This window comes from Pongo abelii, chromosome 14, assembly GCF_028885655.2.
Source record: "Pongo abelii isolate AG06213 chromosome 14, NHGRI_mPonAbe1-v2.0_pri, whole genome shotgun sequence".
Classification (NCBI taxonomy): domain Eukaryota; kingdom Metazoa; phylum Chordata; class Mammalia; order Primates; family Hominidae; genus Pongo; species Pongo abelii.
Genome location: NC_071999.2, coordinates 96,460,896 through 96,472,748, shown reverse-complemented (window position 1 = coordinate 96,472,748; position 11,853 = coordinate 96,460,896). Strand labels below are relative to the sequence as shown.

The following is an 11,853-nucleotide window of genomic DNA, read 5'->3' as shown; positions in this document are numbered from 1 at the left end:
TTAGATATAGTGATTTTTACAGTAGTCAGAAGGCTCCAATGAGCACTCTGATGGAAGTCTTTAATAACAGAATAGAACATGGTGAACTAAAAGAAAGAATCATAGCTGAACATGAGAGAATAGAGGTTCTTTCAACTACCCACTAAGTAAGCTAGTGAAGACTAAGCAAAGATTCATAATAATACTGGGCATTGCCATTAATACAACCCTTAAGCCCTAAATAGTCTTTCTTAAATGGAGAAAACATTATATAAATGTTCTTTTCTCAGGCTATCTAACATTTTAGTTTGGTTTTCAGAACATCTCACGTTGTCTTGTGTTTAGTCCCCTAAGGTAGTTGCGTGTTTCTGGTGTGTTTATGACAGTTAAGCTGAGGTAGTAGAAATTCATAGCCATTTCTTATGAAAAAAAATGTTGACATTGCCTAGAACTGAATAAAACTCTATCACATGCTTTCTTCTACTAAGCTAAATAATATTTATTTGTGCACACTATTTTTCCACTAAAATTTTATATACCTATTTAATAATTTTTTAAGAGCAGTGAAGTTATCCTATGACATATTTAAATCGGTAGTTATTTTAGAGAGTTTTGGTGGATAGTAATTTATTTTAGCAGACCCTATATTATTCTAATATTCTTATTTAAACTAGACATACCATGAAATTAATTTAAATTAAAAGATACTGCAGTGCTTGTATGATTGATTGTGAACCCCCTCCTGCTATTCACATAGACCATAATTTAGTTCCCTCCCACACAGTAGCTTAATTTTGGTGTGGATGTCCAACTGAATATGGCAAAAGTGAAGATGTATCTCTTCCAAAATTAGATTACAAGAGACTCTCTTAAATTTTCAGAGTTGCTCTGGGAAAAGCCAGCTGTCATTTTGTGAGGACAGTCAGGCAGCCTGCAGAGAGGCCTATATGGCAAAGAAGAAACATCTTCTGCCAGCAACCAGAAAGGACTGATGATTTCTAACAACCATATGAGTTTGCCTGGAAGAGAATTCTCTAGTTCCAGTCCAGGCCTAGAAAGACTGCTGCCTGGATGGCAGGTGGAATACAACCTGGTGATTGAGCACAGGCCAGAGCACCTAGAAGTTTCTTCCTGGGTCGCTGACCCTGAGAAACTGTATTATATAACACATTTTTTTACGCTGCTAAATTTTAGGATAATTTGTTACACAGAAATAATTTATTAATATAAGTTATTTAGAAGAAAGCTATAGTATTAATTTTTTATTTAGCTAATGGGTTGTAAAATAAAATTATTGGTAGTATAAACATAAATATTAAATGTATATATTCCTTTTGGCAAATTCATTCAGAAAAACTTGGAACATGAGGTTATAAAATTCTAGCTTATTGATTTAATTATTATAGTCTTATTACAGGGGAAAATGCAGAACATTTTTTGTTCTCATAAGGTAAAGTTATCTAGGATTTAAGAAAATATTTGATATAGAAAAATATGTCTACTTTAGTTGACAATTAGGAAAGGATTTTAGATACATTACTTTTTTAAAGTTTTCATGTCTCTTTGATAGATTGCCAGGTAATCTCTGAGTTTTCTGGAATTACATTCTTATGAGTAATAGGAACAAATCTGAAAGTTCTGGGCACAAAAGTAAAGGTAATAACAATGTACAGCAATAGCAACAGTAAGATTGAAATGTGTGATATCCACTGAGAAAACAAAACAAAATAAACATAGATATTTTAAAACATTATGCAACTATTTATCCTATATATTATCTAATTTAATTTCTTATTACTGTTCTTGTTGGTGTTTTAGTAAAAGTAAATCTTGTTTTTTAATTTAACTTTATGTATTTCATAAGTAAATGTTACTATTTTTTACTTAAATGACAAAAATAGGAATATAGAGTTGGGCAGAAAGTAAGTAACTAGGATATTTGAAGATCTAAAATAATAATCACTTTTATTAAATAATGAATTGGAAAGCCACATACTACATTTTCTAGTTTCCTGACAGTTTTCTAATAGTTTTCACTTGGGGAAAAAGTTTTAAAAACTTTATGTTACTAGATCTATAGAAAAGTCCAAGCAAAATTAGGTTGAGCTAAAATGAAGTTCATGGTAAGTTACAACTAGAGAAAGACCAGTTTTTCCCCTGTGTTAATAAATGTGGGACAGTCTGGATTATACACATGCAAAAAAAACAAAAACCAAAAAGCCAGAAACAAAACATGAAAAACTTAAATCATTACCTCACACCATATAATAACAACAACAAAAAACTAACAACAACAGCAAAGAACAAAACTAGTAACAACAACAACATAAACACTAATGCAAATCAATCCCCAGCCTAAGTTTAAGAGATAAAACTGTAAGATGACTATAATGAAACACAATAGAAGGTCTTCATGATCTTAAGGTGGGCAAACAGTTCATTAAGTATGATACAAAACTTATTTTGATAATACTATTGATGACTCATATACCAAGCATTCCCATATTGCATATTTTATCATAACTATACCTTTGAAAAAAGAAATATTTTTGTTATTATTTTTCACATGATCATCTTGAGACAGATATTAAATAACTTGTACAGTTTCACACTTAGCGTAATGTAAACATGAGATTTAAAAATATGTAGCTTTAAACATCATGGTCTTTGGGATCACAGTACTTTGTCTCTCACTTATTTTTGAAGTTCTTTAAAAGAAAATCAAACAATTGAAACAAGTTAAAGGACTAGTAGGCAATTTAAATAAGTGCACAATATTGTAAGAGAGAATTGCAAATTAATGCAATGCTCTAATAATTGCAATATGATCATTACAAGAAAAATGCACATTTGATGGCAATAGTCCCTTGGTACAATCATTTGGCTGAAAATGAATTTAAGAAGTTTAAAATTAGAAATAAACATATGAAAAAAAGTATTGTGGAAAAATTATTTTAAAATTAACTAAATACTATCAAATTACCCAAGAGTGTTCAATGGTTATGAATGAGACAACAATTTTGGAACCATTAATGCTTGCATTTATTTTCTGATATGATTTCAAAATTTGAACTGGAGCCAGAAATTATTAAAAACAACTTGTAAAACTGTGCCAACCTTGCTAAATAAGCATATTTTGTGGAATATAATTTGCAGAAACATTTTGAAGTCAAACGCATTGACAAAAATAATGAATAATTAAATCTATTTAAATGGCATTAAGTAACTAGTGTGTGAAAAGCCAATACTCAAGAAATAATCATTTTCAAACACTTTCTTCTGTCAAAAAGTTTTGGTGTAATCCATTGGTTTTAATTAATTTATTTATTTTAATCATTTTTTCAAGACAGAGTCACACCCCGTCACCCAGGCTAGAGTGCAGTGGCATCATTTAGGCTCACTGCAACCTCCGCCTCCTGGGTTCAAGTGATTCTCCTGCCTCAGCCTCCTGAATAGCTGGAATTACAGGCCATGCCACCATGCCCAGCTAATTTTTGTATTTTTAGTAGAGACAGGGTTCCGCCATGTTGGTCAGGCTGGTCTTGAACTGCTGACCTCAAGTTATCTGCTTTCCTGGGCCTCTCAAAGTGCTGGGATTACAGGTGTGAACCACTGTGCCTGGCCAATCCATTGATTTTTAATAAACTTCTTCTTTTGAGAAAATCTAGTAGAATCTTTGGGAAAATCAGATGGACCTGGGCATGCATATTCAAAACTAAATTTTAACAGCAGCAGTTTTATTTTAGTGAGTTTGTTTTCTGGCTGCAAGAAAAGAAATTATAAGAATATTCATCATTTATTTTAATTTGTAAATTTATAAATTTATAAGTAAACAAAGCACAAGCAACACTTTAACAGATTTTTGATTCCATATAAATGTTTGGACATCTGTGGCTATTTTTGAAAACATCATATTGGAGAAAGTGAAAGTAAAATGCCTACTGTCTCTATTTCAAGTTAGGGTATCAAATTCTAAAATTGCACAGTTTTTATATTAACATTTGTTAAGGAGACCTTTAAAATGGATGTCTATAGAATAAAAATAAGGACTATTCTCATATAGATATATTGTCATTCAACAACAAAATACGACACTTGCTTATATCTTCTGATGTGCTTTTCTATTTTTAGTTACATGAAGATAGATAGAAATAGAGGAAGTCACAAATAAGTCAGATAGAGAGTGAGAAAGATAATGAGAGAGAATGTTTGCTAGTTTGATTTTCCATTAGAGTTGTAATCCATATATGGCATTTCATTTCAGAATATATAATACTGGAAATAAGTTCTGATTTTGTCTTTTTGAAGACCACTTTTTTCTTGGAGGAATTATCATTTCATGTACCCAGTTTCTAAAACTCTTTAGCAATTAAGACACCAATACTACCATATTTAAAAGATCTAAAATGAAATATGGCATAAGCTCTGCCATATTTAACTATATTTAAATCATTTCAAAATGACACTACTATGTATAATACGTTATTTTCAATTTATTGCTTTCAATATTTCACTCATTTTAGGACATATATTACTTTATTCAAAATAAACCATCTGGATATGTTGAGAAATGATATTTTCATGCAAAGTAAAAGAGGTATAAAATGTTTATCTCTATACTGAACTTGAAATACATGAACTTGCACTAATTGATTTGGTACTAAGTTATTTCCAATATCATTAAAACAGAATAGATTTTATTCACTAAGTTGATCTTATAAGGCAAAGCTCTGTTATATTGTATTAATTATGTTAGCTGAGCAGAGGAAAATAAATAAATATTTTCATACCAATGGATATTTGGCTAGTTAATACCTTCCATCACTTTTACTTAGCAGGTCTTGCCTTAGCACAAAATTATCCCTCGTTCTAATAGGTCGAACACATCTATCATTAGTCTACTTCTTCTTTGCTTTTGAAGGTAGTTTTTTATTCATGCTTATAACATTTAGAAACAGAGAGATTTGTATGTGTATTAGTTTTCTATTGCCGCCATAAAATAATTACAGTTGGCTTAAAACATTATAAATCTAATATCTTGGCTGGGTGCGGTGGCTCATGCCTATAATCCCAGCACTTTGGGAGGCCAAGGCGGTCAGATCATGAGGTCAAGAGATCAAGACCATCCTGGCCAACATGGTGAAACCCCGTCTCTACTAAAAATACAAAAATTAGCTGGACATGGTGATGCATGCCTGTAGTCCCAGCTACCCGGGAGACTGAGGCAGGAGAATCCCTTGAACCAGGGAGAAGGAGGTTGCAGTGAGCCGAGATCGTGCCACTGCACTCCAGCCTGGTGACAGAGTGAGACTCTGTCTCAAAAAAAAAAAAAAAAAGGAAAAAATCTATTATCTCACACTTTTGTAGTTAAGATTAAAACATGGATTGTACATGAGATCATGCAGTGTTTGTTCTTTGCCTGGCTTAATTCACTTAGCGTAATCTCCCCCAGTTTAATTTACGTTTTTGCAAATGGCAGAATTTCCTTCTTTTTAAAGTTTCCATTGTGTTTATATACTGTATTTTCTTTATCCATTCATCCAATGATAGACACCTAGATTGTTTCCATATCTTGACTTTTGTGAATAATGCTGCAATGAACACAGAAATAGAGCTATCTCTTTGGCATGCTGATTTCAGTTCCTTTGGATATACACCCAGAAGTAAGATTGCTGTAATCTATAAAAGTCAAACTCATAAATGTAGCAAGTAGAATTGTGTCCGGAATTGGTGGGTTCTTGGTCTCACTGACTTCAAGAATGAAGCCGCGGACCCTCGCGGTGAGTATTAACAGCTCTTAAGGTGGCGCGTCTGCAGTTTGTTCCTTCTGATGTTCGGATGTGTTCGGAGTTTCTTCCTTCTGGTGGGTTCGTAGTCTCGCTGGCTCAGGAGTGAAGCTGCAGACCTCTGCTGTGAGTGTTACAGCTCTTAAGGCAGCGCGTCTGGAGTTGTTCGTTCCTCCTGGTGGGCTTGTAGTCTCGCTGGGTTCAGGAGTGAAGCTGCAGATCTTTGCGGTGAGTGTTGCAGCTCATAAAAGCAGCGTGGTCCCAAAGAGTGAGCAGTAGCAAGATTTATTGCAAAGAGCGAAAGAACAAAGCTTCCTCAGTGTGGAAGGAGACCGGAGCGGGTTGCTAATGCTGGCTGGGGCAGCCTGCTTTTATTCTATCTGGCCCCACCCACATCCTGCTGATTGGGAGAGCCAAGTGGCCTGTTTTGACAGGCCGCTGATGGGTGCGTTTACAATCCCTGAGCTAGATACAAAGGTTCTCCATGTCCCCATCAGATTAGTTAGATACAGAGTTTCCACACACAGGTTCTCTAAGGCCCCACCAGAGCAGCTAGATACAGAGTATCGATTGGTGCACTCACAAACCTTGAGCTAAACACAGGGTGCTGATTGGTGTGTTTACAAACCTTGAGCTAGATACAGAGTGCCGATTGGTGTGTTTACAATCTCTGAGCTAGACATAAAGGTTCTCCAAGGCCCCACCAGAGCAGCTAGCTACAGAGTGTCGATTGGTGCATTCACAAACCCTGAGCTAAACACAGGGTGCTGACTGGTGTGTTTACAATCCCGAGCTAGACATAAGGGTTCTCCAAGGCCCCACCAGAGCAGCTAGCTACAGAGTGTCCATTGGTGCATTCACAAACCCTGAGCTAAACACAGGGTGCTGATTGGTGTGTTTACAAATCTTGAGCTAGATACAGAGTGCGACTGGTGTGTTTACAATCCCTGAGCTAGATATAAAGACTCTCCACATCCTCACCAGACTCAGGAGCCCAGCTGGCTTCACCTAGTGGATCCCGCACCGGGGCTGCAGGTGGAGCTCCCTGCCAGTCCCACGCCCTGCGCTAGCACTCCTCAGCCCTTGGGTGGTCAATGGGACTGGGCGCCATGGAGCAGGGGGCGGCGCTCGTCAGGGAGGCTCGGGCTGCACAGGAACCCACGGAGGCGGGGGAAGGCTCAGGCATGGCAGGCTGCAGTCCCGAAGCCTGCCCCGCGGGAAGGCAGCTAAGGCCCGGCGAGAAATCGAGTGCAGCGCTGGTGGGCTGGCACTGCTGGGGGACCCAGTGTACCCTCCGCAGCCACTGGCCCGGGTGCTAAGTCCCTCATTGCCCGGGGCCGGCAGGGCCGGCCGGCCGGCTGCTCCGAGTGCCGGGCCTGCCAAGCTCATGCCCACCCGGAACTCCAGCTGGCCCGCAAGCGCCGCAAGCAACCCCGGTTCCCACTCGCGCCTCTCCCTCCACACCTGCCTGCAAGCTGAGGGAGTGGGCTCCGGCCTTGGCCAGCCCAGAAAGGGGCTCCCACAGTGCAGCAGTGGGCTGAAGGGCTTCTCAAGTGTCACCAAAATGGTAGCCCAGGCAGAGGAGGCACCGAGAGCGAGCGAGGGCTGTGAGGACTGCCAGCACGCTGTCACCTCTCAGAATGATGATTATCAGATGTTGGAGAAAGTGAGGGGGAAGAGGGAGAATGGTGACTATAATAAATTGTAAAGCATTAGTATATAAGTAAATATATATAAATATTGTTAAAAAGTAGATTTTAAATGTTTTGCTACAAAACAATAATAATTATGTGAGGTGATGAATTTATTATTTGATTTGATTATTCCACAATGTAAACATATCAAAACATCACATTACACCCCATTAATACATACAATTACTACTTGTTCATTAAGATACCCCAAAGTGTCAGCAAGGCAGAATCCTCTGCTGGAGGCTCTGGGGGAGAATCCACTTCCAAGCTTTTGCAGATTGTTTGCAAATTTCAGCTCCTTGTGGTTTTCTGACTGAGGTTCCCATTTTCCTGCTGGCTATCAGCTGCAGGCTGTTGCTTGCTCTTATTGGCCACTATCCTAGACACCTACTTCTACCTTGAAAGCCAGAACGGTGGACTGTCTCCCTGGCATGTCTCAAATCTTTTCTGCTTTTTCTTCAACTACTCCTCTCTGGTTCTTCCACTGTTTTCTTGCCCTTTGAAAGGTCCATATGATTATATTTAGCCCATCTGGATAATATAAAATAATTTTCTTGTTTTATGGTTGAAAACTTAAATCCATCTGCAAAATCTCATTCTGCCATCTACTGTATCTTATTCCTGGGTTCCAGGAATTAGAGTGTGGACATCTTTGGAGGGCCATTATTCTGCCTACGACAGTAAATATAGACATTTATGTATGTTTTGTAGACACAAGGAGGAAGAGTAGGACTATTAAAACTCTTGTACATCATATCCTAAAAACAAATAAATATTTTCTCAAAATAATTTCTTTTTGGCTTCATGCAACACTAGCCTCTCTATATAATGGAATTCTATTATAGTAACAAACATTCTGTTACATTATTTAGGGCTAAACTGCAGAATGTTTAATTTTTTTTCTTTCTTTACCATTAGGCCCCCTTTTCAGTGTTCTGGAACAAACTAGCCATTAATTATCTATATGGGCAAAACAGATGATATTTTATTTTATTGTATTGCTATATAGACTTGCTTTCATAGCTGATGGCATTACTATATGCTACAATCTTCATCATGATTACTGCCTTGTCCTTTAAAGTTCAGCATAGTTCAAAACCGGTGTTAATGGGATTTGTTTTTTGATGAGCTAGGCTATAACATATACTGAGACATTACTAACTTGTATATTAATCTAGTCCTTGAAATTACATAATCAACACCTAAACATTTTCTAAAATGAGTGAATACTGGCTCTCATTCTCCATATAACCTGCTGCCTTTCTTGAATATTTTCATACTATGTTAATTTTTCCCTAGTCCTTCTCCCTAATTAGTGGCATTTATTGGTCTTCTTCTCTCTCTCCCTCCCTCCCTTTTCACCTCTTCCTCTTACCCCTTTTTTCTTTTCTCTCTTCCTGTCTGTCCTTTTAGTTTCCAAGCTTTGTTTAGATTGTTAAATTGATACCGTTATGAGATCTCATGAGAGCAGTGCGCCAACATACACACTTTGGAATTTCTTCCCAAATCACACTATCCACTCACTCAGTTAAATGTTATTTCAGATCTATGTACAGCAGTTAATGGCTACTTTTTAATATATGGCCTAGAAGATACAACTGGAACATCTCATGGTTTCTCACCACTTGATGGGTTAGAGTGTTAGAAAATGCCATAGAGTGAATTGGGAAACTCAAAATTCTTGTGTTTAATTCCTAATCCTCAATGTGACTGTGTTTGTAGACAGGGCCTTTAAAGGGGTAATTAGGGTTAAATGATGTCATAAGGGTGAAACTCCAATGCAATAGAACTTGTATCCTTATAAGAAGAGGGAGAAACCAGGAGTGTGTAGGTAGAGAGGGTACAGAAGAAAGGCCATCTGAGGACACAATGAGAAGGCAGTGGCCCTCTGCGAGCTACAGAGAGGCCTCACCAGAAACCAACCCTGCTGGCACCTTGATCTTGAACTTCCAGCCTAGGTAACTGTGAGAAAATAACTTTCTGTTGTTTAAGCACCCCCATCTGTGGTATTCTGTTATACTGTCTCTAGCAGACTAAAATACAGGGAATATGTAATTAATGGCATTCCTCGATCAGTTAAGTTTCCTCTACTTTCAAAATATCTTTGAAGGTAGCAGTAAACCTGGGTGCCTTAACTTTGTATACAAAATATATTTTAATTAGTTTATTTTTAATGTGTGATACATATATATTTAATGTTATATAATTATCAAATCAGAGTAGTTAACATACTTCAGTCATTTATCATCTAATGCATTTATCATTTCTTTGTGGTAAGAACATTGAAAAGCCTGTCTTCTAGCTATTTTGTAATGTACAATATATATAAGTTGCTTCAAAAATTCTTGATTAAAGTAACAACAATCTGAACATGCCCTATAACTGTGAAGAAAGCAACGCGTGGAACATACTTCAATTTTTACAGACATCAGATGAAGGCATATTTAACTTTATTTTAAAAATGTCCCTCTAAGGAGATTGTACTAAATTATTTAATAATTTCATGTAAGACATTGAAATGATATATGGAATAGAAATAAGTTTGCTGGATTTTCCTTAAGTTGAAAGAAAAATTAAAAGTTAGAAGACAAGATTAAAAGATTCATTGGCTATTTTAGAATTTCATAAGTGATTTGACTTGTTTTAAAGAAATAATACCACAGTGTGGAGTGACCAAATGTTTTATGAAGTGATAATCATAGTGTTACTTCTCAATATTATTTCTTACACTATGTTGTAGTTTATTATTGCTGTCATAACAAATTACCGTAAACTTAATGCCTTAAAACAGCATAAATTTATTATCTTAATAAATAATAAGAAATCCAAATAAAACACAGAGATTAAATTTTTTTTTGTTTAACTAAATAAAAAATCTGAGCGGAAAAAAAATTCATAAAAGTAGAGTTTTCTTTCTCCTACTTCTGGATTTTATATATATATGGGGGCATAATCCAAATTTTCTCTCTTGAGGATTATAAACTGTGATCCCTAGGTCCATAGAATTCACACTTCTATTTCACAGGGTGTTTCTTGAGGAAATAAGGAGGAATATGAGTCAGTTTCATCCATGTCCCTACAAAGGACATGAACTCATCACTTTTTATGGCTGCATAGTATTCCATGGTGTGTATGTGCCACATTTTCTTAATCCAGTCTATCGTTTTTGGACATTTAGGTTGGTTCCAAGTCTTTGCTACTGTGAATAGTGCCGCTATAAACATACGTGTGCATGTGTCTTTATAGCAGCATGATTTATAATCCTTTGGGTATATACCCAGTAATGGGATGAGCCAGATCTTTTGACTATTAATTTGGCATGCTTTTCACACAAGCAATTGCTTCATTTGCACCTGCAATTCTCAGGAGTATTTCTTTTCTTTCCATAAGTGATTCCATTAATCCTCAGTGATTGACCGTGTGTTCTTAGGGATTTCCAGATTGACTTTCTACCTTTGAAGCATGTTAGTTCAGAGGAATAATGCAGTTGATTGATTTTCTCCTACTAAATTTACTAGATGATTCATTGAATTGATCATACTGATTTCTATTTCTATATAATATACTAAAAATTATAATATCCAACTTTATAACTTGACCTGATATTTCCTGTAATTTAAATACAGTATGGACAATTGCAAAAGCTTTGCCTGTATGTAACTGAAATCATGTCATTATTTTACTGAGATGAACTTCATGGAATACATCATTCATTTAATTTTTTTAGGGTCATAGGAAAATATTGAGATGTGAAGTTATATGGATACACTTGCATAGTTATTGGTGGTATCGAGTTATTCAGTGTTTCTAATTTTTAACCATTTTGCATCATTTTTTGTTCCACAATTGTATTGTATTCAAATGGTTCTTGAAATTTCCATTATGCCAATACCAATGCAGCCAAAGTTATGTTCACAAAAAGGTTTGGTGAGTGTTGTATGTAACCTCTCTTCATTCAGGTTTTCGCAGCATATTTCATCATAATTAATAGTTCTCAAAACTGCTTCAGTAAAGTTATTCTTAGTAAACATTCATCCCATTGTGTATATGGATTTAATGTGATAAAATGGTTTCTTCCACAGGCTTTGCTGATGATCATATCATCTCAAACAGCTTCTCTAGCCACTGATGGCCTTTAAAAAACTGGAAAATTTGGATATATCTTCTGCTTTTGAGCTGCTGGTCTATTGTGCAATCTTCTGATCGTTGTACTTTGCCTCACATTGCATCCTGGCAAGGCCAAAATTTTGAATATTCAGTACTTTTTGAGGGTTCACTGTGGGTTCTGAGAGGATGAACTGTTTTCTACACATCACAGAAACTAGATAAAAAAGAAGATGGTCCCGGTCCCTTTCTACCTGTCCAGTCCACTTAGTTGTCTCCTCTCAATATTT

The 11,853-nt window shown here is 36.3% G+C and overlaps 1 long non-coding RNA gene across 1 annotated transcript in view; it reads left to right on the top strand.

Annotated features, from left to right (window-relative positions):
* The first annotated feature begins 9,285 nt into the window (after nt 1-9,285).
* The window catches only part of LOC129049697 (uncharacterized), a 101,074-nt gene continuing 98,506 nt past the window's right edge, over nt 9,286-11,853 (top strand). The window contains exon 1 of the long non-coding RNA XR_008512951.2: nt 9,286-9,417. This is a non-coding gene — a long non-coding RNA (uncharacterized LOC129049697). The remainder of the gene's footprint in view (nt 9,418-11,853) is intronic.